Consider the following 23,616-nt stretch of genomic DNA (forward strand, 5'->3'; position numbering starts at 1 on the left):
TTTGATATTGATGAGAGGGAGACCAACCCCAGATTGCTGCCTTGGGCAAGGCAGTGAGTAGTAGCTTGATCACTGGATCACTCAAATGGCAGACACTGAAGAGGAACCGTGTAGGGGAAGGAAATACCAAGCCCAGTTTTAGGTATATCAAGTATGATGTTCCTTTGGGGTGTCCAAAAGCAGATGTGCAGTAGGCAGTTGAGGAAAGTGGGGATGTGAAGAAGGGAGAATTTAATCTCTGTGGTCTCTTGAACAATTATAGATATTTTGGCACAACTAGATTCAGCTGTAGCCTGGAAAGACCACTTAGCAGCAATGGTCTGAATGGGATGTGCCTTTTCCTTTGGTGCGCAAGAGCAAGCAATTTGATGAGCATCTTCTGGAGGGCTTCCCCCTCAGGATCAGAGCTGGATATCTGCAGCAAGTGACAGCAAGATGACCATCCTAAACCTTCTAATTTGGCAAATGCATGGGTGTTGATGATGTGCAGGGAGCAGCAGTGTTATGTTCCAGTCCCTGAAAGAAGGCAGCGATTTTATTAGGTTACCCCTGCCTCTCTCCACCGAATAAACTGGGATAATCTACACTAACTCATTTCATCATGAAAACACCTTTGTGATGTCAGCAAAACAGACAGTACTATCCCCATTGCACAGGGAAAGGCATTAAAACTCTCAGTATCTTGTCAGGTCCCATATTAGTAAGTGGCAGAGAAGGGACACAACAATTTCAGGTCCCCTTTTCTAAACACAGTGCTCTTTTCACTTCAAAGGTAGGAGGAGGAGGGGATCAAGGGCACATAATATATTAACTAAAGGATATTAGAGGAATTAAGATAACTTTATAGTAATTTCTAGTCTGGGAAATGTAAATATTGGTGATGTCTCCAGCCAAAATTGAGAACTTGAGGATGGAAAAAGTTTGGCTGAGAATAGGACTTCAGTTTGAGCTGAAATTGCTGGGCAGAGAGAGACCAGGCCATCCCTAACTAGGACAGCCCTTTCTCTCTGTAGCTTCATTCAAGGCCCACTCTTTGGATAAGCAGGATGGAAGCTGGAGCTTTCCAGGAAACCATCTCTTCAAATATTTCCACATACACAGTCTCTTTATTAAGAGACAATTTAAAATGGACTACAGTATACTGTAAAGGCAAATGAAGAAAAAAGGACATTACCTAAGACGGTTAACCCTGGTTCTAAATACAGCTCCGAAGCACAACTGTAAATATGTTTACTGTATTTCCACGTTTCCCACAAGGAAACAGGCAGCATTTCTACTCACTTACTGAGAAGTATATGTGTCTTAACTGATAAATGTGTTTAGATGAAAGAAGCCAAAAAAGGGTTTTATTTATTAGAAAATACCATAACTAGAGCATTTCAAGCTATATTTTTTCTTACTCCCTTTCTGACATTTTCTTTGAAGGTCGTGGAGATGACCGAGTGCAAAGAGGTTCACAGTATTTGGGGTTATTTATGCAACTTGTTGTGGACATACAATTTAAGCTTGACCAGTCTGATCACAGTGGAATGAGCCCTGGCTAAGTGGTAGGGATTAATCTGCCAGGAGACAGTCTTCGATAAATTATTTGGTAGGCTTTTTTTTTCCTTTTCCTGATTTAAAACATTTTCTTCCAATAAATAATCGAGTCATATACTGGAAAACGAAAATGACTGACCTCCTCAGAAAGTAAAAGAAAGTCTGAAAATGGAAACTGGAGAGTTTTCTCTTCTAGTGTCCACTGAGTGAGAAAATATACTTATTTATTTGAAACACCAGCAAACGGGCTCCGATGTAATGAAATATTTATTGAAATTGCCACTTTGGCCCTCTACAGTTGCTGATAGGATTTAACGAGAGTCAGGTAAGGAAGCCAGAGTGAAGGTATGTCTATTTATTTATTTATGGTCCAAGCAGCTTCGACCATAAGGCTTACATTGGGAAATCATACAAGCAAGGCCATACATGACTGACAATAATAGTTATTTTCCATTTTCATTGAATCGTTTGCCACAGCTCAGGAAAATCAATCTTAAAGGATTTCTATATTTACTCAGGTCAGTATTTAACCCTTTATTCTGTTAACATATATTCACATTGGTTTCAGCTAAAGTGTACAATATCAAGTACTTATCCAACATATTTTTGTTTTTTGGAATTCTATCATCAATACCTGGTGTTTTTTGTTACTAGTTTTTCTTTGTTTACCTATTTGTTTCTCTAGTCTGTCTATACTTTGAGGATTAGTTTTATTTCACCAACTCAAGTTAAGGCTATTTTCCCTTCCTTCTTGCTTTGGTCAAGACATATCGATCCAAATTAAGACCATGTCTGTTCAAATTATAACAATTACCCTGTGAAAGCAATTTCAAAACAATTCTTAAAATAAAACATCTGTATAAACTATGCTCAAAAATAATAAAGAAGGGTCTAGTATTCTAAAACCTTGTATATACCAAATAAAGCCATTCTGAGGAGACAGGAGGCATCTCTGCCCTTCAGAGGACACTGGATGATACTGGGGCTGTGTGATTGTTCATAAAGTTCATCATGATTTATTAAGAGAGCTTGAGAAAGTCACTAACCGGATGTTGTAAGAAATAGTCTCCAGCATTACTTAAAAGCATTCCAACATGTTTACTTTTGCTATTTCTGGATTTTAGAAAGCTAATAAATTAACAAAAACATAGAGCTTTACAATGTAAGTAGACTTAGAGACAATCTAATCAAAGTTCCTCAATTTATGAATAAGGAGAGAATTCTATATCCCAGAGAATCCAGAGGCATTAAGTGAATTGAACAAAGGCGTGTAGATGAGCAGCAGCAGAGGAGTAACTAGAATCCAGGTCTCTTGACTCCTACTTAGTGTTTTTTCAACAATTTCAAACAATTCACCATGATCATACACACACACACATACACATATGCTAGGAAAAACAACTATATACATGAGTCTAATAAAGTTTTCAAAGATCACAAATGATTTGAGCAAGCTGCCAACTCATGACGTCCATATGTGTTTCAAATAATGTAGTGGATGCCACGGTGTGTTGCCCAGATCCACCCTCCAAGACTAGTCCCTAATTCCCCCAGCTTCTGGAAATGTTGGCAGTCAATATTCTCAACAGAGTCTCCTTCTAGATTCACTTTGGCTGAAGAGGGCCCAAGGTTAGGCTTTGCAATGAATGACTAGGCAGTGCCAGGATATGAACGCCCAGCCTGTTTATACCAATTTGGGAGCCTTCCCAGCTCCCAAGCTCCTCTCCGGCTCAGCTTATGATTTTGTTGTGCCTGCACTACGGTTCAACTTCTTCTCCCCAATCCTGCTTCCTTTACCCCTTTCTTACCAGTGTTGATCCTCAGAGCTTTATGCCCCAAAATTCTGCCTTCCTGGAAATCTTCATCTCAGAGTCTACATCCCAAAGAACCTGACCAGAGACATACAGTGCATGGTTAAGAGGGTGGGCTCTAGAATCAGTCTGCCGAGGTTTGAAAACTGGCCATACTACTTCCAAGCTGTGCTCCCTTGAGCAAGTTACTCTTTAAATCTCTTTTTGATCAGTTTTTTTTTTTAAATAAGAATAATATTAAGGCCTACCACATAGAGAGAGTACGTATTATATGAGCTAATCCATGTTGAAGTCGTAGTGTAGTGCTTGGCAGAGACTAATTGGCAGTATCAGTCAGGATGCTAAAGGAAACAGATGGCACATTCAAAATAAAGGACTATTTACAGGGGTGTGGGCAGAACTAAAAGAACCAATAAGGAATGGCAAAGCATCCAGGGACTAGCAACAGTGGGAAGCCAGTACCAGCCCTAGGCCTGACAAGGGCAAAGAGTGAAAGCAATGTTACAGACACACAATGTGATGTATACCTCCTGGAGAAGGCTTGGGCTCCAAATGAGGCAACCTCCAACAGATGCGAAGCAGAAGAAGAGCTCATCCCTGCCAGACCATGGCAAGGGAGCCAGAGGATGAGGATATACACAGTGGGCACTTTCACCTCCCACCCTCTGATATCCTGTTGTCTCACTACTGGTCAAACACAACCAGAAGACAGCAGCAAGAGATGCTAGAAGAATCAGTATGCAGAGACCAGCACTCTAGCCCTCTCCCTGCCCCCGTGCACTCCAGAGAGGAGGGCAGGGCAAAGAAGGGCAGAAATGGATCTAGAGAACCAACTGATAACATCCAGCATGGCTGTCCTCAACTATTAGCTATTATTTTTCCAATTTATACAATTCCTAGAATACCTGGCATTTGGAGTCTTGCTGTTTATAAATACTCAAGACAATCAGAAATTTGATTATAAGATAAATTTGGATTCTTAAAAACAAAACAAAAACAGCATATCCAACCAGTCAAACCAGCATATTACCTACCCACAGTAGGTACTCAACATATATGTTAATTGATCAACTGCCTAACTGATTTAACATAAATAAAATAAAATTATCTTTAAAAGGAAAAGTAAAGAAAACACTTTGGGAGATATGATTTGACTTAACATTCTTAACATATTTTCAAGTTACTGAAGAATTTTAGAATTGTCAAGGGTTACATTCACTGCATTCCTAAAAAGAAAGTTAACAAATAAATGCAAGTTTGGATTGCTATTATTTCTCACCAAGAGAATGAAAGGTGGCAAGAATTAAATTCTACATACAAAAGAGAGAGAGGACAATAATCCCTCACAATAAAATGATTTTATTAACGGTAGTAAAATAAATTCCACTGATGGGAAGTTCTTTTTTCACATAGGATTAGATCTTCAAAGGATATTTCCAGGAACAGATAAGAGAATTACTCTTCCTCTTATGTAGGAAAAAGAGTAAGTAAGGCACTGGCGTGAGCTGTTTAACTTCGGACAGCCCATCTATCCTCTCTCAGTTTCAACTTTCTCCTCTGCAAGAACGGGAGGGAGGGAGGAAGGAAAGAAGGAAAAATTTCTACTCCACAGGACGAAATGATATAACTCAGGTCATATCAAGTACACAGAAGTGGTGGTGTAGTTTCCCATCTCGATACACATATTATTTGCATACACCCTACTGCCAGGGACCTACTGGTTCACCATAGAGGAAGCTTGGATGTTGCCATTGAAGAGTGACTTGCCCCACTTCCACAGGGACAGTGAAAAAATTAAACAGATCCCAGAAGGGTCCAACTTCTTGATTCCAGGCTCTGAACTCTTCGAAAGCATGGAGCCCAGGCTTTCTCCAAAGCATTCAATCAGGAGTTCTCAACCTGAGATGTGTGCAGTCTTTGAAACTCCCTGGGAAAAAAAAAAAGGATGAAAAAAAAAAAAAAAAAGTATTGTTCAGGAGAGATAGTCCGCTGACCATAGAAGATCCTCAAAAAAGTATATGACCCAAAGAAAGACTAGGATCCCCTTCCCTAGGAATCATACCTAAGCAACCTCCCAAACCACATCCCAGCTGCTGGCCAGTCCTTGCCTGGCCACAGAAGGAGCTCAAGTTCCCTCAGTTAACCTACATTCTACACTCAGTTCACAATGGTGAAGAACATAGCTTTTATCCATGAATATTGTGGCCTTACTTCTTGAATATCAATTTACATAGTTCAGTTTTCAGCATATGTAGTCAGTTCTCACAGTCCAATGTCCTTTTTTATTATTGTTTTAGATTTTGCTGGTACAAATCTTTTGACTGCCTGAAGGTTTGCCTGCAAACATCATGCAGTGGAAGTTTTAAGGCATTAGTAAATATTTATGAAAATCTTACTTCTAGAAATTAAATGCACTATTTTCATGTTTTGAAAACATAAAATGCTTCATTAATAGAGTAGTTCTAAGATTTGTAAACTATCCAGCCTGTTTTTTTAATTCAAGAATACTTAACTGGATGTTTCCATGATCTTGAATAGCATAGTTCATTAGAATTTCAATTCTTGGTTTGGGATTTTTTTAGGTAAATACCAGGAAAATTTCTTTTTAACTTGATTAATGTAATGATAATAATGTTATTTGATTATTTAACAAGCACTTACATATCACTTTTTTTGAGCCACTCTTCCAAGTGCTTTATAGCTATTAAACTTATTTAATCCTCATCATAATCCCACAAGACACATAATATTATCCCCATTTTACAGATAAGAAAACAGAAGCAAAGACATAGTAGCTAAGCAACATGCCCAGAGTCACACGGCGATTAAGTGGCAGAGCCAGGATGCAAATTCACACAAAAACAATTAACAGCAGCCAGAATAAAATTAAGAACATCTAATAGTTACTGAATACGGTACTCTATGTCAGATATTGGGTTTGGTGTTTTTCCTGAATTACCTGATTTAATGCTCACTGTAACGATATTATATAGGTATTCCTTTTAGCCTACTTTACAAATGACGGAGCCCAGAGATGCTGAGTAAATTGCCCAGGACCACACAACTGATAAGGGGCAGAGAGAGACAAGACTCAATCCAAGTTCAGTGACTCCACAGCTTGGACTTGTAAGTACAATGTTACAGAGATCTCAGTAAAGGGGGGATTGCCCGGCTCTGTCAGACAAAACAGCACAAAATTTTGCTAAGAGAACAAACATCCCCTTGGTTCTATAGGCTTTCAGTAACTTTTTGTACTGTGTGACTGGAAAGGTTGATGGTGCTTTATTCTCTAGCTTGCACCACCCTGGTGGCCAGCTTCCCTCCCCTCCCACGTTCTCCGAAGCATGCCATTGTCTTCTAGTTGCCCTTCCAGAAACTGTTGCAAGCTTCTCTCAGATGGACTTCAGAATGAGTGTTTGGAGGAATCTAATGTGCTGTGTTCAGATGTCCTGTCTGTGGGCTGTGGGAACCAGAGGTGACAAGAGGTTACAGACACAACCTCTCGGCTCCTGAACGGCACCGAAGTCCGCAGCTCTCACCTACAGAACCCCCTCAGGTCCTCCCGATTGGAGACTGTTGTTAATCTGGTGTCCTGGCCCCGGAGGATGAGATCTGGGCCAAGGATTGTAACAACAGAGGGGCAGAAGTCAGCACGATGCACATGATAAAAATGCATTTCAAAGGCCTCACGCCTTACAAAGCTGCTTCACATATGTCCAGTCTCGTACGAGCACTTCCTATGGGAATTATTAGAAACTGAAACTGGTTCAAAGTAATATTTGGTACTTTTGAGTTTTTGTATTTACCTTTGGTATTATTAAAGTTTATTTATTTTGAGAGACAGGCCTCTGTCTCTCAAGTGGGGTTGGGGAAGGGAGAGAAGAAGTGAGGGAGAATCGCAAACAGGCTCCACACTGTCATAGCACGGAGCCCGATGTGTGTTGCTTGAACTCACGAACCATGAGAGCATGACTTGAGCTGAAATCAAGAATTGGATGCTTAACTGACTGAGCCACCCAAGCGCTCCAGTCTGATTATTATTATGTACTGCACTTCTTATAATGGTTTAAAATTGATATTTGACCTTTTTCTGTTTACCTAGCAAGACCGGTACTTTCTCAAAACATATTTAAGTCTATTCACTATATTTTAAAGGATAAAATTATCATCTTGATATAAATATTGAGAGCTTTACTCTCAATTTAGATGAAACCATAGGCTTGTCTTAAATATGACTAGAGGACTAAGCACCCAGAATCATGAGCTTCTCCAACAAATAACATACTGAATGCGTGTTCCCCCAAATTTCCACATTGAAGTCCTAAAATCTAACATGATGTTATTAGGAGATGGGGTCTTTGGGAGATAATTAGGTGATACAATCAGGCCTTCATGATTGGATTAGTGCCCATGCAAATACACACACCACAGAGCTTGTTCACTCTCTGCTTCCACATGAGCACGTAACAAGATGGGAGAAAGATCTTGCCAGAACTCAACCACGTTGGCACACTGATCATGAACATCTAGCCTCTAGAAGAGTGAAAAAAATAAATGATGTTTAAAGCCATCAGTCTGGGGGCACCTAGGTGGCTTAGTCGGTTAAACATCTGATTTCGGCTCAGGTCATGATCTCACGATTTGTGGGTTAGAGCCCCACGTCAGGCTCTGTGCTGATAGCTAGCTCAGAGCCTGGAGCCTGGTTCAGATTCTGTATCTCCCTCTCTCTGAACTTGCCCTGCTCATGCTGCCCCTCTCTCTCTCAGAAATAAATTTTAAAAAACATTTAAAAATTAAAAAAAAAATAAAGCCAGCAGTCTCTGGTATTTTTTTATGGAAGACCAAGCTAAGACTGATTTATATATATATACAGAAAACAATGTAATATATATTATGTATTGACATATAACGTTAGTTTAAACATGGTAGATATTGATTCACGTGTATCAGAAAGAAGAAACTTACTCTTGAATTAGTAGTAAGTAAATAAATAAATAAAAAGGGACAGAGATCCAGAACAGATCAACTAACATTTGAAGGCATTACAGCAGCAGAAACTTTATTTTTTTTTAAGTTTCTTTATTTATTTTGAGAGAAAGAGAGTATGTGCATACAAGTGGGAGAGGGGAGGAAAGAGAGGATCCCAAGCAGGCTCCTTGCTGTCATCATGGAGCCCAATGCAGGGCCTAATCTCATGAAGCCTGAGCTAGTGACCTGAGCCAAAATCGAGAGTATGACACTTAACTGACTGAGCTATCCAGGCAACCGCAATACAAACTTTAAAAAGAAAAAAATTTTCCCAGGTATAGGTTGTGAGTCAGGGTCTGAAATAATGTAGCAAGACTAACTGAAGCAACCTCCGAAATAGGCTGGACAGAAATGATAGAAAAAGAAACGATCAAAGGAACTGGTGATAGCAGCTACCAGAGGATGGCACAGGTGGTGGAGGGGAGGATAGTGTCCTTTGCTTAAAACCTCCACTCTGAAGTTGGCCAAGGCCACGTGTGAGGGACAGGAGGTGGGCTTGTGGAGAGGAGCTCACCTCTATGGTTGAGCAAGAAGGAGATCCAAGTTCGCTTTTGACAAATTGGCCTTTCATGCCCTTATTGTGGCTGCTGTGTCACTGGAATCCATGGTTAGTGTGGGAGAGCACAACAAAGACCAAGGGCTCTAGCAAGCTTGGTCTCAGTCTACTGAGCTCCTCAGTGAGTTATAAGGCTCAGCTGAGAGGTATTCTTACCTTCTGGAACAATTATCAGTCCTAGAAAAGACAAAGAACAAACCTCCATGAGCAGTTCCAAGAGAAATATTTCTACAGAGCTGCAGAAAATAATGAAAGGGAAATTTGCCAAGAACAAAACAGACATTTCTCTCAATAATTTTGGTGTTACAGTGCTTAAACAGTGAGGTTTTTAAGAGCGCCGTTAGATCTCCCAAAGCCTTTTACAAAATTAGAGATATTCACTTCAAATGTTCTATATTAGCCAAGTCTGAGCAAGAAAAGTGACAGTTCCAGAAAGGGAAGGTTCAAAAGAAAACCCAGGATGCATGTACTAACTCAGCCAACTTTAATAGGGGCAGTTCCAATCTTCGAATTTATGAAGGATTTCCTACACTTTATCTTTCAAAGCTACTTTTTTATATTTTATCTTAAAGTTTAATAACAAAAATATCAATTCTGTTTCTATATTAGAGCTCAAATTTCCAAGATAAATACAGCCTATTGAATCCACCAAAGCTGAGGAAACTCACAGAATTGCTGATCTTTAGTGTTGCTCAGTAAGACTGACTGAGAAGTCAGGCAGACTGTTAGAAGAAGACTTCAGATTCTCTGGGGAATTAGCCACTGCCATTGAGTGAGAGTGAAAACTCACACCAATATTTCTCTAATTTTTTTGCTGCTCTATTTCATAAATTCTCAGAATTCAGCATGGATGTTTCTGGGTGATAAAATAGTTGTAAATTTCTAAATACATGGGCTCAATGGATGATCTTCTTTTTTTTAATTAATATATTTAATTTTTTAATGTTTTTTAAAAACTTATTTCTAAGAGAAAGAGAGAGAAAGACAGCATGAGCAGGGGAGGATCAGAGAGAGAGGGAAATACAGAGTCTGAAATAGACTCCAGGCTCTGAGCTAGCTATCAGCACAGAGCCGGACACGGGGCTCAAACCCACAAACTGTGAAATCATGACCTGAGCTGAAGTTGGATGCTTAACTGACTGAGCCACCCAGGAGCCCCGATTTTCTAAATTCCCATGTGCGTTGGTATTTTTCTTTTGAGTTAAATAATTAATGCAAAAGGCATGTGGCATTTCTGAACCTTAAAAATTGGAATTTGGCTTATATCATGGTTTTGGAGCTATGTATCCCAAGAAAGACCTAGGCCCTTCCTCCTGAATGGACTTTTTTTTTTTTTTTTTATCAAATTGAGTGGAGTATGATAAATCAGTGCCAAAATGGAAGTTTTCAATTTGTTTCAATAGTTTTCAATAACACTTGCCTAGGACTTACTATGTATCAGACATTGGTCTAAATGTTGTGCATTACAGGTTGATTATCCCTTATTCATAATCCTTTGAAAACCAGATATTTTTTTGGCAGCAAAACTTGACCAAATTCATTTGGTACCAAAATTTGGTCTGATTTTTAGCTGCAGAAGATGTTAGTGTTTATTACTAATTGGTGCCACAGATTCCATTGGGTGCATTATGTAATATATGGCATATTACATAACATATAAATAGAAACATAAATTGGATCTAAAGGCACATGATCAAATGACTATTGCCCATGAGGTGGGGAGTAAAAATGTTGAATAACATATTAATGGTCAATCTGAAAAGACTTAACAGATAATTGCAAAGTCAAAATATAACAAAATGATTTTTCCATTAATAATTGCATAATAATTAAGCAATTATTTATTACAGAACTTCCACATGCCAAGTAAGATCAATAGGGAATGTAAGCATCCAGAGGGCAGGGAGGTGTTTTTTTTGCTTTATTTATTCACATTTTTCCTTAAAAATGAAATTCAAGCAATATAAATGAAGGACCTTAACCTTGAATACAAAGATCCAATTGTGTGTCAGGTGGGAAGAGGGCTGGCTTCATGGCCAGTGCAACTAAAGACTCAGAGGCTTTGGTTAACACAAGTTCAAGGAATCAACAAGATGAAGTGACTAGCAGAAAAGGCTAAATGAATCTTGGGTGGCATAAACGTCACTGATCTGATCAGCTCAGGATGTTTTTCACACTTTCATCTGTCACTTTCAGGGGGGTGTAAATCAATTACATTATGTCCAGAAGAGAGATAAAGCAGTAAATACACTCAATATCATGACCCATAAGCAACAATCGTAAAGCCTGGGAATCTTTAACCTGGAGAATAAAAGGGTAAGAATGAATATGAACACACACTTCAAATAATTTAATAAACGCATACATGGCTGTCAATAACAGGCTTTCAGGCACTCCCTCTAATGAGACACTGCCTCTACCACTGTCCTGCATCCTAGGTACCCATGAGATGGCCATACTTTGTACCGCACAACCCATTCCAGTGGAGGTGACTAGACTAGTAGTTGACATATGACTGTGACTCAAAAAGTCAGTCCGTAAGCCAGCACACCTGTACCAGCACCTGAAATAAAAGATCAGCTGGACTTGACTTTCCCTACTTGGAATTTGTATTGGAAAACACAGAGTGAACCAACTAGAATGGAAGCAGAAGCTGAAAGGAAGCCAGCAGACAGAGCTGGCCCACAGGAAACCAAGACCATGTATAAACTTAAATGATGACAGAACAAAACACTTTGTAAGCAGAGAAACTTCGGCCGCAGACAGAAGAAAACAGAGCAAACTTCAGAGGGCAGCCAAGGTGCTGAGAGGGAAACAGGGAGAACAGGAAAGAAAGAGAAAATCTGGTCTTTGGGAGCTGGCTCAAGGCCTGCTTACTTTTCTCTCTTTTTTCCCTCTTGCTCGCTCTCACTCCCTTTCCCCCTCTCTCTCTCATTCTCTCTCTCCCTTTTTTCCGTTCCATTTGAATCCTTCCAATAAACTCCCTTTTTTATGGTAACACTTGCAAGTTTCTGCTCTTGCAAATAAAAACTAAATTGTTCTGACAAAAAATGAATTAAACAAGTTTTCTGGATTCTTGAGGGGTAAACACAAATTGGTAGATGCTTCAGAGAGAATGGTTTCTTTCTACTAGTCCATAAATGTGAAATGGCTGCCTCAAGAAAAAGAGATTTGTCTGCACAGAGAAGTACAAGCACAAGCAGTCGTCACACAACAGGGATCCAAGCCCAGGATTAAGTGTGTGACTGAACAAACTTCAAGCCCCTTCCAGTACTGAGACTACATTCTCTGATACTGGGTGAAAAATTCTCCCTCTTGAGATAATAGAGATGGCCTTCATAATCTAAGAAAAGCATAGCCTTTTAAATCAGAATTTTGCCTTTTGGTTTTTGGTTAGAATATTTTTTTTTTTCCATTCAGTACTTTGCCATCTTGAGCTTCTTTTCTTCCCAATAGGAAATGACAGGCCCAACTACAATTTTAAGTTCAGTAAATAATGTCTTAAGTGTTTTTGGTTTTGAGAAAAGAAACAGGTCATTCTGGCACTGATTTCTTTCCATTCGTTTTTAAATTCACGTGAATTTTTTCAGTAAATTTAGTTCATGTGATTTTGATTTATTTACACTGAGCTCCCTAAAATGTGTGGTTAGCAATTTGATGACTATGCACCTTTTAATTAGTCTGTCTCAGAACCAGAAAGTCATATGTTGCCAACACGACCAAAGTGAAATCCAGATGACACAAATTTGGATACAAATCGCAAGAGCCATAAAATTCAAGACCATTCTAAACTTGGCGATACAAGTCCTCTTGTTCCCAAAAGTTACAGACAAAACAAGTTCCAAGTATAAAGTACTTAACAAATTTTTCACGCAAACATGTGGTGCACAGATAAATGGCAGTGCAACAGCTGCCTCTCCCACTGCTCTGCTACCATGATTACTTCGTGATCGACTTGGGATTCTAGGGGGGTGCTGCTTTGCATCAGCTTGTGTCTGTGTCCCCAAAGAATCTGGAAGCTAGTCAAGAAAGCCAGTCAACTAGTTGCTTAGCAAAGTGTAAACCAAACCCCTTGCAGTAGATAGAATGTGTCTCATTCATAGAATTAGATAATGTTACGTGTGGTAGGAACCTTAGAAATAATCTTGGCCAATCCTTCACTTTAGTAATGTGTTTTAAATGGTTGTTTTGACATTCTATGTACATAACCTTTAAAATTCAAATGACATTGGTCCAAGCATGAGTTTAATTTAGTTAAAACTCAAAGCACATATGGAGCAGAGAGAACATTTTCTAGGGAAACCTAGAGAATTGTTTGATGGGTCCTTTTTTTCCCCCCACTTATCCTTGAGACCCACAACGTGAAAATAGGTGTCCTCCTTTAAATGTCTTAGAAAGAGCGATAGCACTACCAGGGTATATAAAATGTATATTTTATATAAAATTTGTGTTGATAAAAATTCTAAACCTGTTTCAACATATCTATATGAGCCAGTTTTCTGCAAGCCAACATTTCATAAATCATATTCAAAACAAATACCAAAAATACATGACTTACATAATTAAACACTGATGTATTAAATTTACACATGGGCATAATCTTTCAAACTTAAAGATATTTATCCACTACAGGGTCTATGTATTCAGGAAGGGGTTGGGGAAAAAATAAATCCTTAACTAGAAGTCCTTTTCTTAGTGAGTTCATTGGCTAAAGTCTGAGACCACTGCCCTCATGCCATCTAGGGCACCTTTGCAAGTTAGAGACATGAGCCCAAGGTAGTTCTCCTTGTTGATCTTTTTCTCTCTCAGAAGTCTCTGATGATCTCTCCCCCATTTATAAGCTTTAGTTTTTGCTCACTGAGTTTCTTCTAACTACTGAGATTAAAGATGATCTATCAGGATTGAACAACCATTATCCCGACCACCAACTCACCAAAGAATCTCTTTCATTATCTGTCACTCACCATTTTTCTGAGAAATACAGTTGATCTTCATCATACAGCAAGGAGGAAGCACAATCTCATAAGATTCACTGGGTCTTGAGACATCTTCCTTCTTTTCTATAATTTAAAAATGTTTCCTAAAGTCCCCTTGCATAGGGAATTCCTCATTCTCCCAAAACCATGAATCTTTTCCTCCATCTTCCAAAACCCTGCCTCACACTCGAGAACCCTATTCAAGTGTCACCTCCTCCAGGAGCCCTTCCCTGATCCTCCAGTCCTCTGTGCCCTGCCCCTACTTTGAACCTTTACTGTGCAACCTCTAAGGTTATACATAAGCTTAGATTTACTTGCTTGTTTCATATATTAGTCTTCTCTTCCTAACTAGATACTCCTGTGAGGAAAGAATTATGCTTTATACTGTTTTTACGTTCCTGCAGTGATCAGTAGATTGCAGAAGCCAAAGTAGGTGTCAAATACATATGAGTTAATAGATTGATAAATATTACAGTTCATTTCCACGTCGCAAATGATAATAAAGCAATATTTCTGCAACTAGCTAGAGCAGATTCATTTCCTCTAAAATTACCATTTATAAAATGTTATAAATAAACTTTGCAATAAAAATCATCCCTTCTAATACTTTGGTTTAGCTCACAAGCATTTGAGGTACAGATCCCTGCCTTCCAGGAACTCACATTCACATGAGAGAAAGGCATGTCAATAAATTAAGATGCAATGTGAAAAACGCTCTCGAAGCGGCAAGGTCTACCACATGAAAGGCCAGAGAGGAAGGAGCACTCCCAGAGGTCCCCAATCAGACTCTACAACCTAATAATTAACATCCCACACAACTTTCTGGATATACATTTGGAACTTTTTTTTTTTTCCAAGTGCCCTTACTATATAAATAACCAGAGTACTTTAAAATAGTAAGATTTATCAAGTGTATTAAAGTTCACAGTAAAATAGAAATGGAGATATGAAGTACCTTAGAAAAAAATCATGACGTAAATTATATTTGAAGCATGTAAAGTTGGAAATATATACAATATGAAGTTATATTAATGAAAGTATAGTTCATTTTTTATTCAAAATAAAAGCCATATCACCTGCAGCATCTACTTCAATCATGTTATTTGCTACTGTTTTTGCTTTTTCATGCCTGTGCAATTCCTTGCACATATGCCTGTGGACTGGCATAAGTTCAACTGGCTTTTATTCAGGCCCATCGTTTGGTAAAAATTAGTATAAGCTAAAAACACTGTCTTTACCTATTTGGCAATCTTAATGTCACATAACAATGTCAAGCTCTTGCTGCAGATCAGTGTACACATCAAATGTATGTCTCAAAACTTTTTGAGGTTATTGTGAATGTTCTTTCTCACATCCCCTTTTACATTTCAGGATTTTATTATCCTTGTTAGCTTTGTATAAAATATGATAATTAGATTTCATTCTCTTTCAGAAGTAAGTGGAATATAGCTTTGACATAACTTGACTCACTATATATTTTCTATTATTTATACCATAGCTAATGTGAGATTTATTTACCCGAAGTTTGTATTTTTTTAATTTATATTACCATTTATAGATTCATTTTGGAACCATCTTAAATATAGTAATGATTATTTTTAAAGGTACTATTAAATTTGTGAATGTTTACATTAAAAATAAAAACAAGTTCAGCTGATAAGTAGTGGCTGGTAGCAGAGGAAAGTGGTTAAGATTTACAGATCTGGAAAAGAACTGTGAAGAGTAACTTTAATAAAGAGTGGTCCAAAATAGAAGTAAAGACAAGTATGAGATCTAGAGAGGGCAAAAATAAATGGGTATCATCTTTTCTTGAGTTTTCTCAGTTATGTTCGATAGTTAAAGCAAAAACATTGTAACACCGTACAACGTGGTTCTAAATGTTTACAGAGGAAATATTTAAGATAATTACAGAGAAAAACAGGAATGGCTACTTAATATCAGACAAAGTACTCTTCACAGCAAACAAAATTACCAAAGACAATGAGGAACATTATGAAATAATGTAATATTTCAAAAAATTTTAATAATACTAAATGGGCATTCACCAAACAACAGAGATACAAAGAAAATGTAAAACAAAAACTAGTGGAACTAAATGGAGAAACAGACAAATCTACAAATGTAATTGGATAGTGAAATAGCTCTCTTGAATAATTGATTGAACAACATAAAAGCAACAAGGTTATAGAGGAACTCAACAATACAATCAACCAAAAGGATCTAATTGACATTTGTTGAATACCTCATGCAATAACAGCTGAACATACATTTTTTCAAGTGCTTGTGAATTCTATACTAAGATAGGCCATATTGTATCCTGTAAAACAGACTTCAACAAACTGAAAACAAATGAAATCATTTAGAGTGTGTTCTCTCACCATAATGGACTCAAACTAGAAATCGATAACAGGAATATAACGGGAAAAATCTCCAAGCACTTTGAAACTAAACAATGTACTTTTAAATAATCCATGGATCAAAAAGGAAGTTTCAAGGTAAGTACAAAATTATAATGAACTGAATGTCAATGAAAATACAACACGTCAACATTTATGGGACACAGCTAAAGCAGTGCTGAGGGAAATTTATGCACAAAGTTCACATATCAGAAAAGAGTAAAAATTTCAAATAATATTTGAAGCTATTGTCTTAAGAACCTAGAAAAAGAAGAGAAAAACAAGCTCAAATCAAACAGAATGACATATTAAAGAGTAGATGAATGAAATTGAGAAAGCAATAAACAATAAAGAAAATCAATGAAACAAAGAGCTGTTTCTTAGAAAACAGCTATAAAATTGACAAGCCGCTAGCAAGATTGACGAAAAAGAAGTAAATTATTGACACTAGGAATGAAACTGGAGATATCACTATAGACTTTGAAGATATCAAAAGGATAATAAGGGAATACTTATTATTAACACACATACATTTGACAAGTGATGAAACACACCAGTTCCTCAAAAGACACAAACTATCTCAGCTCATCTTACATGAAACAGATGGCTTGAATAGCCCTCTATCTATTAAGGAAATGGAATTTGTAATTTAAAATCTACCTTGCCCAGTTCTCCAGGCCCAGATGGAGAACTGGAGAATTCTACCAAACCTTTAAGGAAGAATTAGCACCAAATCTCTTCCAAAAAGTACAACAAGGAACACTTACTGATTCACTGTATAAAGTTAGTTTTACTCTGATACCAAAACCAGACAAAGAAATAAAAAAAAAACAAAGAAAACTACAGGTCAACATACCTTGTATATATAAATGTAAAAATCCTTCACAAAATTTTAGCAAATATAATTCAACAATATATAAAAACAATTATATACCATGACCAAGTAAGGTTTACTCTAGAGGTGCAGTGCTAGTTCAGTATTTGAAAATCAATCAATGCAATCCTCTATATTAGCAAGATAAAAAAAAATTCATGTGATCACTTCAAATGAAGCAGAAAATCATTTGACAAAATTCAACACCCACTGGTATTAAAAACTGCTCCCCCCAGAAAAACAGAAGTAGAAGTCATCTTCCTCAACTTGATAAAAAGCAGCTACAAAAAACTACAGCTAACATACTTTTTAAAAAGTTGAATAGTTCCTCCTAAAATTGGGAACAAGGCAAGGAATGTCTCCTCTCACCATCCTTATTCAACATGGTGCTAGAAATTCTACCCACAGCAGTAAGGCAAGAAAAGACAATAAAAAGCATACAGATAAGAAAAGAAGTGAAAATGCCTTTACTTGCAGATGACATGATTGTCTACATAGAAATCCCAAAAAATATTTAAAAACAGTAACAAAACAACAAGCTCCTATAAATAATAAGTGAGTTGAAAAACATTACAGGACACAAATTAATACAAAAAAAAATTCTCATATTACTATATGATAGTGATTAACACATGGACACTGAAATTAGAAATGTAATATGATTGGGGCACCTGGGTGGCTCAGTCGGTTAAGTGTCTGACTTCAGATCAGGTCATGATCTTGAAGTTCATGAATTTAAGCCCTGCGTTGGACTCTGTGCTGACAGCTCAGAGCCTAGAGCCTGTTTCGGATTCTGTGCCTCCCTCTCCCTCTGCCCTTCCCCCACTCGTGTTCTTTCCCTCTCTCTCTTTCAAAAATAAACATTAAAAAAGTGTTTAGAAAACAAACAAAAAAAAAACCTGTGACATTAACCTAATACCTTATACAAAACTTAACACAAAGTGGGTCACAGACTTATATGTAAAACTTCTAACTATAAAACTTTTAGAAAAAATACAGAAGGAAATCTTCTCCAGTTAGGACTCAGCAAAGACTTATTAGGCTTGATATGAAAAACAGTGATCCATAAAATTAAAAATTGGTAAATGAGACTTCATCAAATTCTAAAACTTTTGTTTTACAAAAGATCTTCCTAAGACAAATCTACAAAAGGAAAGAAAATATTTGGAAACCACATATGCAACAAAGGAATCGTATCTAGAATACTATAAAGAAGTCTCAAAACTCAGTACTAAAAATCCAATTATAAAGTGGATAAAGACAAGAAGAGACAGTTCACCAAAGATAATATATATGTGGTAGATAAGCACATAAAAAATACTGAACATACTAGCCATTATGGAAGTACACATTAAAACCACTATCACGTTACTATATGCCTATCAGAATGGTAAAAATAAAAACTTAGTGATAATCCCAAATGCTGGCGAGGATGCAGAGAAACAATCATGCATGTACTGCTGGTGTAATTTAAACTAGTACAATCACTCTAGAGAAGTTTAGCAGCTTCTAAAAAAAACATACAATTGCCATACTACCCAGCAAGAGCACTCTTCGGCACTTATGACAGAGACATGAAGACATGTTCCCACAAAAATCCGTATATGAATATTTATAGCAACCTTATAACATCTAAAAACTGAAAACAACCCAGATCTTCTTTAATAGGTGAATGTTTGTTTAAACAAGCTGTTGCATACTCGTGCTTTAGGATATTAGTCAGCAAAAAGAAGAATGTTTTGAAATGAACGAGTTGAGTGACTCTCCAGAGAATTATACTAAGTGAAAAAAGCCAATCCCAAAAGCTTGTATACTATAGGATTCTATTAATGTAGCATTCTTGAAATGATAAAATTATAGTAATGTTCCCCATAGGAAGAAGACAGAAGAAAAGTAAGTGTGGCCATAAAACCACAATATGAGGAATCCTAGTGGCAATGGAAATAGCCTATATCTTGCTTATATCAATGTAAATATCCTGGTTGTGATGCCCTACTATAGTGTTACAAGATGTTACCACTGCAAGAAATGGATAAAGAATACATGGATCTGTAGTATTTCTTACAGCTGCATTCTACAATTATCTCAAAATAAAAAGTTTAACTTTAAAATAGTTCAGTTTAATGGCTACTATCTTTTCAAATATTCAACCCAGAGGGGTACCAGGGTGGCTCAGTCAGTTAAGCGTCTGACTTCGGCTCATGTCATGATCTCACTGTTTGTGAGTTAGAGCCCTGCGTCAGGCTCTGTGCTGACAGCTCATAGCCTGGAGCCTGCTTCAGATTCTGTCTCTTCCTCGCTCTCCCTGCTCCTCCCTCACTCGTGCTCTGTCTCTGTCTCTCAAAAATAAATAAATATTAAAAAAATTTTAAAAAAATTCAACCCAGAGACAAGATACGTCAAAAACCATGAAGCAGAAAACTATGCTTCTCCCTTACAAATTATCTGCCTAGCAATATAAAATGAGAAAGGAATTGGGAGTGTAATCTTAATCACTGTATTTTGCTCTACATTTAATAAATTTTAAAGATAGTTTAATTTTATATAAACAGTAATTTGGGGGTGCCTGGGTGGCTCAGTTGGCTAAGCCTCCAATTCTTGATTTCAGTTCAGGTCATGATCTCTTGGTTCATGAGAGGAGCCTCGCACTGGGCTCTGCACTATCAGTGCTTGAGATTCTCTTTTTCTTTCTGCCCCTCCCCAACTGCAAAAATAAATAAACATTTGAAAAATAGTAATGTGATAAGCCAGTAATATAAATGGTAAAGAATAGAATTGTTAGATACAAATAGTTACATTGAAAAGTGTATAGAAATTCAAAAAAGGATAAATTTTGACTTTTCTTTAGCTCCACATTAAGGATTCATTCAGATAGTCACTGTTTAAGTAAACTCATGTGTTTTGTTTCACGAAATTATGCACCGATTTAAATTGGGACAGATGACAAAATGAAAATGAATTCTAATATACTTAGCATTTATTAAAATAATGTCACAGTTGATATACTCATGATAAATACCAAGTATATCACACATCATGCCTGCACTTACAAGAAACATGCTCTTTCAACCAAGGTCACATTGTACCAGACCTGCCTCGAGGCAAAATCAAGTCATTACAAAATTAGCTCAATAAATAAATAACTTAACTTTGGTCTTGCTGACATAGGTTGAAAGGTAGGTAGGTAGGCAGGCAGGCAGGTAGGTAGGTGAGCAGATAGGTAGGGAAGGAGAGAGGGGAATAAAGATAAACCATGCTGTACAGCTGGTTTAAATGCTTGGGCTAAATGGAGTCATTTTGCAGTGTGAACAAGCTTAACAGAAGAGTTACACAGAGGGCAGTTACTAAGTGACTTGTTTTAGTGAAATGACGGAGTTAGAGCTTAACCAGCCTAGTCAGTTCAGTCAAAACAGTCTTTCTGATTGTGTTACATAGGTTAAGTTTTAGTGTTTTTAGAATCATAAACATTGTCGATAATGGCATTAGTTTTTTTTTTTTAATTATAAATACTTCAGAAATTTGAAGTCCCTTTGTTACTGATCTTTAGTAACATGTTTAGGTTTAAGGAATAAAGAAGTGGGAAACATCGTCATGTTATTAAGTCATATTTTTTCCCTCCTGGAGATTAACCTCTAAACTCCACCTTTACATTCCATTCCAACTTCAACCTTCTTTATTTGGGCTTTCATCACTTATATTTAAATGCCACTGCAACTTCCTGTCTGATGTCTCTGCCTCTAACTGATATTCCCTCCAATCCATTCTGAGCTATCTACTACTTAAAAATATATTTTTCCATTTCTCACTCCCCGGCTAAGGACCCCATCATGACTTACTACAGTCAGCAATCTATTCCAATCCCCTATTTACTGAGCCTTGCTTACTGCATTCACCCACAAATATGTTTCACCCCAAGGAAGCATAAGGTTCTTACTTGCCTCTGTGCATACCCAAATCCCTTATTTTCCTACCATAAAATATTCCCTTACCTACCCCACTGTGTTCTCTTCAACCTTCCTCTCTAAACTCCACAGCCCCCATACTGTTAGGCCACTCAAGTCAAGACCACCAGCTTCAGGGAATCATTCTGACTACCTGACAACCCACAGGTGTTCTTTCCAAAGTTTTACTGAGTTATGCTCAGAATCAAAGCCAACCATGTGCCCCCTTAATTGTCCTCCTACTCATTTTTTTACTCTTCTACTCTAACAAAATTTGAGCACTTATTTATATGTAAGACACTTTGGTAATTATAGCAATTCTTTCCCTTCCCTTAGTTTATACCTTATGATTATACATTTGGCAAATAAACTCAATCATGCCTTATCTTCTTTTTCAGGCTCCTCAGTGCCCAGCAGTATAGTTGGTATATCATCACCATTAACATCACCAACATCAAATATTAATGGAGCTGCTTCTACCCACTGTCAGTGATCTTCTCAGTGCTGGAAACTCAGAAATGTAAGGTGTGGCTTTGTAATGACTGTTCAGGTGAGGAGGAAAGTGCCAAATGGATGGTATGCACAATGTTAGAAGAGCTAAGAAACAGGAGCAAAGCACTGAGAGAACATGATGGGGGGAGGTGAGGGGAGGGTTCTTAGGGTTTCATCTTTTTTAGTGCAGTGTTCTAACCAGATGTCCTTTTCAGGACTGATGCATGTATTTCAGGCTGTTGGGAGTATCAGTATCCACTGTAGCACCCCTCACTGGGGACTACCTTCAGCTGCAGGGAACTGCCCTGCCCAAGGTTACAGAGGTAACCCAGAGCCAGTGATGGGATTACTGAGGAAAACAATACTACAGACTCCTTTGTCTCAATTTTAGTCAACTCTAAAGATCCATGCAGCCTCAGAGATCCTGCAATGGTCATCTGAGGCCTCACTTGTAACTGCACTACCATTCAGCTTCTCACTGTGCCCAGTACTACCTTGCTTGCTTCTGTACTTTAAAGGCATCGCCCAAGACTCCTCTCCAATAAAACTTTGGCGTGCAACTCCCCGTCTCACAGTCTGGTTCCAGGGAACCCAATATCTGTCCGTGCTGCTCATATAAGAGTGTGGTTACTTACATGGTTCTTAGCTGAAATAAAGTCCTAATTCAGAACACTATGAAACAGATGTGTTATTATATGTTAACTTTTCCAAAATTCTTGAAGTAGGCAGGATTTTTTCTCTCTCTACAAAAGATAGTGAAGGGTAGAGAGATAAAATGTTCATACGCCTATAATAGCAGATCCAAGACTCAAACCCTGACCTTCTCCACCCCACCTAGGGTCCTTTATCCTATACTACTTTGGAAAACGAGCCTAGTTCTGAGATAGCAACATGAACATCAAAATTGGCAAACTTGGGTTTGTTTTCTCCCTATTATTAACAATGTGACTTTGAGCCCATTATTTTACCCCTCGGGACTTTTCCAGGAAGTTCTGTGTCTGTATAAGGGATGTAAGAATACCTCCTCATAGCACTATTAAAAGATAAACTGAAACAGGAAACACACTATTTCCTGTTCTCACAGAGGAGTGATGGCATGTAGTTTCAAATAAGTTTATAGAATTCAGATTGTAAAGAATTTGGAATATTTTCCTGATCATCTCAATGAAAGGGACCTTTCCTTTTGATCATCTTCACTAAAGTGATTTCTTATTTCTCTGGAATTCCATACTCTATTGTTTACATGGTTGACGTAGTCTGTTGTATATTTCTCTGGAAGTCTATAGTCTGTACATTTCTTAGAAACATAGATATTTTTTATAGTCATAGGCCTTATTTTACAGTTACTGGCTTTGATTTTCCAATCAGTGTGTAGTGTCCTTGAAGGTCTGAGTCGTCTTAAATATCTTTATATATCCCTCAGAGTCTAGACCAGTAAGAGCCACAAAGTAAATGCTACACTGATGTATATGGACTTTATGGTAAATGTTGAGTAAACAGATACTTTGTTGGGCTCTGTCTACTCTGGTGAATAGTCACATGAAGGAGAGAAAATAATATATTCACCTCAAGAACAGCCTACTCTGGAAGACCCAAAAGAAGGGTAAGCAAAGGAAGAAGTTAATTGAAACACACAACCTGCCTAATAAAAGAACATAGACTTTTCGATGTCAGAGTCTACTTGCACCAACAATCAACTAAATCACTCATTCTCATGGATAAGACTTGGGAGTTCAGGGGGAAACAGGAAGTACTCATCCAAAGCTGTTCATTCCTGCAAAGCCTGGAAACAAGAGGGCCAGGAAAAGAGTTCTCCGATAGAACACACTTCCAAACATTAATCAGTCAAGCCAGAAATAAAGGCTTTTGCTGAGATGGAGGATGGGGTGGAAATGCTGCTGTAGGAAATGTGATAGGGAGTCAGCAAAAGAATTGTGAGCAGCCATAAAATTAGAAAGCATGACTCGGTACAGATCCAGTCAGAATAGTTTTGTGATTTTCTA

The 23,616-nt window shown here is 37.6% G+C and overlaps 2 long non-coding RNA genes across 3 annotated transcripts in view; one reads left to right on the forward strand and one right to left on the reverse strand.

Moving 5' to 3' along the window:
- Positions 1-23,616, reverse strand: part of LOC120247396 — an 81,073-nt gene that overhangs the window by 15,750 nt on the left and 41,707 nt on the right. The window contains exon 2 of the long non-coding RNA XR_005532298.1: positions 5,069-5,277. This is a non-coding gene — a long non-coding RNA (uncharacterized LOC120247396). The remainder of the gene's footprint in view (positions 1-5,068; positions 5,278-23,616) is intronic.
- Positions 712-22,224, forward strand: LOC120247395. Of its 2 annotated transcripts, XR_005532296.1 has the most exons (5): positions 712-772; positions 1,426-1,591; positions 6,344-6,476; positions 21,520-21,671; positions 21,829-22,224. It is a non-coding gene; the product is annotated as an uncharacterized LOC120247395 (long non-coding RNA). The 2 variants fall into 2 exon arrangements; XR_005532297.1 differs by lacking the exon at positions 1,426-1,591.

The sequence above is a fragment of the Hyaena hyaena genome, unplaced genomic scaffold, assembly GCF_003009895.1.
Source record: "Hyaena hyaena isolate Hyena2069 unplaced genomic scaffold, ASM300989v1 scaffold_518, whole genome shotgun sequence".
NCBI lineage: Eukaryota > Metazoa > Chordata > Mammalia > Carnivora > Hyaenidae > Hyaena > Hyaena hyaena.